Raw genomic sequence first — 6352 nt, 5'->3', positions numbered from 1 at the left:
GTGGAGAGGTCCTTTACTGTGCGGTGCGCGATGACGTCATCGCGCACCGCACAGCAAAGGTCCTCTCCACGAAGGGAACTAGACGCTACGTGTCTAGTTTCCCTTCGTGGAGAGGACCTTTGCTGTGCGGTGCGCGACGACGTCATCGCGCACCGCACATCATTTCAGTCTGTACAGGGGGCGTGAATGACCACGTCCCCTGTACGAAGCCACGCCCCCTGTCGCCCGGGGCGCAAAGCGCCCAAGAACCGGCCCTGGTTCAAGTTCATTGCTGAAGGTGATCTAAACGCGACTTGACACCTTAGTTTATACTGAAATTACATCGGAAATCTTTCACTGTTCTGTCATTATAAGGGCACGGTCGTGCCCTTATATTAAGGCTGAATCGAACAAACGGAATTCTCCCATAGGGAACTTCTGAGATGGGGGCATGGTGTTTGAGGGGCTACACCTCAAAACTGATTGGACGTACTGAGCTGAAATTTGGCATGGACGCGTAGAATTGTCACCCGCTTCTGCATGCCAAATTTCAGGGCAAAATAATAAAAAATGAGGAATTGGGAGTAAGCTAAAGTTCCAACTGTCAGTTTTTTTCTGCCACTCCCTCAGTGGCTTTTTGACACCGTTTTCCTATAGAATGAATGAGGAGATTTTTGGGAAGGCATAACTCAGGATAGAGGACGAATTAAGACTTGGGGTTTGTTTTACTAGATAGAGTATGCCCCAGTGTAGTGCCTTTTGGGGTTGTGGTTTTTGAGAAAGTTATAGTTTTTTTTTAATTAAGTAAAATATGCCCCATTATAAAGATAGGGCTTTTCAATTTGTTGCGGCTGCGCAGTGGCCGCCAGCAGGGGGTGTACGGAGAGAGGCTTCATATGAGTGTACAGGCATGGCCGACTTTGAAGCCAGTAGCCCAGACCCCTCGCCGCAGCCGCCAGCATGCTCAGTTACAGGTACACACAGCCACTTTCAGATTTGAGGAGCGGAGCCAGAGGCGGATTTGCCGCTATGTACCCAAGACACTCCCTTGGGGCCCGGCTAGTACCAGGGGCCCGGCCGCGGCATCCGCCGATGATAGAACAGCGCTGCACATTAAAAGTACATCTGTGCAGGCCAGGCCCCAGCAGGCTGTCGGCGCACATGATCGGACAGCTGCCGCTGGAAGCCTGCACCTGCTCGCCCACATTATGCTCCGTCAGTCACAGACAGAGCGGATTTTATGATGAGCGATAGAGGTGGTCGTCCTGCTGTCACACATAATTGATCACAGGCACTGCCTCACTTGGCCTCCAGGAGCCGACCGCCGCCTCTCCGTCTCCTTTGAGAGTTCTCTGGCAGAATCAGGGAGGCGCCGCCAGCAGGATTCTGGACGTGCGGCCCCCTCCCTCAGCAGCCGCTTCAGACTGACAGTCTTCTCCAAGTTGCCGCCAGGTCATGCACTGCCTGGACCTCCTCCACAGCACGGCTCTCCTCTCTACAGTGGGCCTGCTATGTTCCCTAACAGGAGACCCGGCCAGCACAGCTCGTCTCTCTAGCAGGCCTCTCACGGTCAGTGAGTCCCCTTTCATAAATTCTCCTCTGGGGACTCAGTGGCGCACGCAGGGGGGGTTTCCGAGTACCTGGAAACCCCCCCTGATGAGCCGAGTTATCTTTTTGAGACAGAGACACAGGAGACACAGCTGAAAAAAAAAAAAAAAAAAAAAAAGACGCGATCGCGGGGTGCGGAGCTGCAGCAACTACAGAAAGCTAAAGGCCAGTACTCACGGCCCGATGCAGCTCTCTGCTTACAGTCATGAATGTCCCGGGGCCGGCAGCTCCCTCCGTCCTCACACATTCGCCCCTCTGCTTCCAGCCCACTGTGTACACTATATGTAAGTTTTACTGTATATGTAAGTTTTACTTTGTTTCTGTGTGTATTTGTATGATATGTACAGTATGTATTTGGGTTTGTTTGTGCTTGTGTATGTAAGTATGTATGTATGTGTGTTTGATTATATGTTTGTGTATGTGTATATATGTGTGTTATATGTGTGTGTGTGTGTATATATATATATCTATATCTATATATATCTATATCTATCTATATATATATATATATATATATATATCTATATCTATCCGAGCACCAGAAGTCCTAGGACATAGAGGCACAGACCGCACTTCAGCAGCACAATTTAGAGAACCAGTCCTCCACCAAGGTACCAGTAGCACAGCAATGGGTGAGTTCTGACTGCCCCTTCCCACCCCTCTGTGTGCCCGGCTCCCACCCCTCCCGCTGTATGTCCGGCCACCCCCTCCCTCCGGCTCCCCCCCCCCCCGCCCCGTTCTGTGTGCCGGCTCCCCCGCTCCTGTCCTCGTTCTGGGTGCCCGGCTCACCCACTCCACCCCCCTATGCTGTGTTCTCGGCTCCCCGCTTCTTCCCCTGTGCTTTGTGACCGGCTCCACCCTCCGAGCTGTGTGCCTGGTGCACTCACTGATCCTCCCTGCAGCCGCCCGGATATGTTCATTGACAGCCCTCCCCCTTTGATTGCCTCCCCCCTCTGTCTGTGTACCTAGCGCCTGGGATCACTCTAAAGAAGGATGGCCATCGGTGTACACCTCCATGCCTGTTCCTGCTCCTTCTCATCAGGTGAGTGCTGCCCAGATTGTTACAAGTCGCCCTCTGTACAGTCCTCTGCACCCTATGTGTGTCAGCCCCACCGTACAGTCCCTCATGTTGCCCACCCCTGTACAGTCAGCACCCTGCGTGTCAACTCCTTCAGTACAGTCTCCTGCACACTGAGAGTCGCTTTCCCCCTGTACAGTCCCCTGCACCCTGCGTGTACAATCCCCTGTGCCCTGCATGTCGCCCCCTTCAGTACAGTCCCCTGCGTGTGGCTTTACCCGGTACTGTCCCCTGCGCCCTTCAAGTCACACACACCCCCGTACAGTCCCCTGCATCCTGCATGTCGCCCTACCCCTGTACATTCCCATGTATGATGCCCACAGACCCGTACAGTCCCCTGCACCTTGTCTGTTGTCGCTCCCGCCCCCCCTTGTACAGTCCCCTGGCCCTGAATGTTGCCCCACTTACAGTACCCTATGCCCGCATATTGTCCTACTTACAGTACCCGACGCCCTTTATGTTGCCCTCACTACATCCCCTGCACCCTGCGTGTCGACCCCTTCAGTACAGTCTCCTGCACCCAGCGTGTCGCTTACACCCGTTACTGTCCCCTGCACCTGCGTGTAACCACCCCATACAGTCCCCTGCATCCTGCACCTTGCGAGTCACCCCTCCATAACAGTCCCCTGCACCCTGTATGTCGCCCCTAAACAGTCTTCTGCGCCCTGTGTGTTGCCCCCCTGTATAGTCCCATGCGCCCTGTGTGTTGCCCCCCTGTATAGTCCCATGCGCCCTGTGCATTTCCCCACTGTACAGTCCCCTGTGCCCTGAGTGTTGATCCCCCGTACAGTCCTGTGTCTGCGTGCCGCCCCACCCAGCCCCTGCGCCTTGCTTGTTGCCCCTTCAGTACAGTCTCCTGTGCCCTGAGTGTTGCTTTCCACTCATATATATTTATTTATTTATTTTTATATAGGGGTGTGAGGGGAACCATTGATCTGCAGTCATACAAGCAATGCATGCTGACAGGAGTCGTAGAAGAACGCTCACAGCAGAAGAGCCGGTGACAGGCAGGGGAAAGACAACCTGCCAGTATCTGTGGAAAACAGCGCTCCTCAGGAGAGAGAGCAGATCTAGAGAGCTCGGTATGTGTGTGTTGGGGGGGGAGCGGTATTTAACACACATGCAGCACATGACACTCATATACACGTGCAACACCTGACACACACAAAGGCAGCACCTGACTCTCATATACACACATGCATAACATCAGACACACTAATCTACACATGCAGCAACTGACACACACACAAGGCATTTAACACGCACAGAACCTGACACACACATATACACTCGCACCACCTGACACACACACATACACTCGCACCACCTGACACACTCTTATATACACGCGCATCACCTAACACACACATATACATGTGCTGCACCTGACACACACACATAATGTAGACGTGCAACACCTGACACATGCACAACAGCTGGCACACTAATATAAACATGCAGCGTCTGACACACACATAGACAGGCAGCACCTGACACATACATAGACGTGGCATTTAATACACACACAGCACCTAACACACATACACTTGCAGCACCTCACACACACACACACACACACACACACACACACACATATACATGCACAGCACCTGCCACTCATATACACCCAAAGCACCTGCCACTCACTGCATATACACACAGCACCTGCCACTCGCACACACACACATACACACAGCACCTGACACACATGTATATACACGCAGCACCTGACACACGTATATACACGCAGAGCACCTGAAACACACACACACAGCACCTACATATACACGCGCAGCACCTCACAGCCACACACATATATACACGCGCAACACCTTATACACACATATATACACGCACAACACCTGACACACACACGCACGGCAACTGATACAGGCACATTATCAGACACACTAATATACACATGCAGTACTTGACACACACATAAATGCATGTAGCATTTAACACACATATACATGTGCGGCACCTGACAAACACGTGGCACCTCACACAACTGACACACACGTGTACGTACATGTGCGACACCTGATGCACACACAAGACACCTGACACACACACACACGTGCGACACCTGACATGCACGTGTACGTACACGTGCGACACCTGATGCACATGCACGACACCTGATGCGCACACACGTGTATATACACGCGCGACACCTGACGTGCATGTGCACATATGTGTACGTACATGCGCAACACCTGACGCGCACATATGTGTACGTACATGTGCGGCGCCTGACGTGTGTACGTACACGTGCGACGCCTGACACACACACACGTGTGTACGTACACACCTGACACACAGACACACACACACACGCGCGTCACCTGAAACGCGCACGCTTACGTACACATGCGACACATGACACACACATGCACGTACACACGTGACACCTGACACACGCGCGACACCTGACAAATGCGCGTGTATGTACACGTGTGACACCTGACACACACGCGCGACACCTGACACACAAGCGTGTACGTACGCGTGCGACACCTGACACACACACACGTGTGTACGTACACACGTGACACCTGACACATGTGTATGTACACGCGCAACACCTGACACACACATGTGTACGTACACGCGTGACACCTGACACACACATGTGTACGTACACGCGTGACACCTGACACACAAGTGTGTACGTACGCGCGTGACACCTGACGCACGCGTGTACGTACGCGCGCGACACCTGACACACACACGTGTACGTACGCGACACCTGGCACAAGCGTGTACAAACGCAAGCGACACCTGACACACACACGCGTGTACGTACGCGCGCGACACCTGACACACACGCGTGTACGTACGCGCGCGACACCTGACACACACGCGTGTACGTACGCGCGCGACACCTGACACACACGCGTGTACGTACGCGCGCGACACCTGACACACACGCGTGTACGTACGCGCGCGACACCTGACACACACGCGTGTACGTACGCGCGCGACACCTGACACACGCGCGACACCTGACACGCGCGTGTACGTACGTACGTCCGTGACACCTGACACGCGATTGTACGTCCGTCCGTGCGACACCTGACACACACGCGCTTGTACGTACGCGACACCTGACACACACGCGCGTGCGACACCTGACGCACACACATGCGTACGTACACGCGCGACACCTGACGCACACGTGCGTGCGTACGTACGTACACGCGCGACACCTGACGTGCACACACATGCGTACGTACACGCGCGCGACGCGCACGGGCCCGCTCCCGACGCCCGCACACCTGACGCGCACCGCGCGACACCTGACGCGCACGCACGACACCTGACACACACACATGACACCTGACACATGTACGTACACGCGTGACGCCTGACACACACGTGTACGTACACGCGTGACGCCTGACACACACGTGTACATACACGCGTGACGCCTGACACACACGTGTACGTACACGCGTGACGCCTGAAATATATATATATATACACGCAGAGCACCTGAAACACACACACACAGCACCTACATATACACGCGCAGCACCTCACAGCCACACACATATATACACGCGCAACACCTTATACACACATATATACACGCACAACACCTGACACACACACGCACGGCAACTGATACAGGCACATTATCAGACACACTAATATACACATGCAGTACTTGGCACACACATA

At 53.8% G+C, this 6352-nt stretch overlaps 1 long non-coding RNA gene across 3 annotated transcripts in view; it reads left to right on the top strand.

Annotated features, from left to right (window-relative positions):
• Nucleotides 1-852: 852 nt before the first annotated feature.
• The window catches only part of LOC135050139 (uncharacterized), a 21433-nt gene continuing 15933 nt past the window's right edge, over nt 853-6352 (top strand). Inside the window, exons 1-4 of one of the 3 annotated variants that reach the window (XR_010241553.1) lie at nt 853-1871; nt 2130-2219; nt 2557-2629; nt 3579-3747. This is a non-coding gene — a long non-coding RNA (uncharacterized LOC135050139). The remainder of the gene's footprint in view (nt 1872-2129; nt 2220-2556; nt 2630-3578; nt 3748-6352) is intronic. The other 2 variants (XR_010241554.1, XR_010241552.1) reach the window with 2 other exon arrangements.

Source organism: Pseudophryne corroboree, chromosome 2 (genome assembly GCF_028390025.1).
Source record: "Pseudophryne corroboree isolate aPseCor3 chromosome 2, aPseCor3.hap2, whole genome shotgun sequence".
Lineage (NCBI taxonomy): Eukaryota > Metazoa > Chordata > Amphibia > Anura > Myobatrachidae > Pseudophryne > Pseudophryne corroboree.
This window is presented reverse-complemented; position numbering and strand designations above follow the sequence as displayed.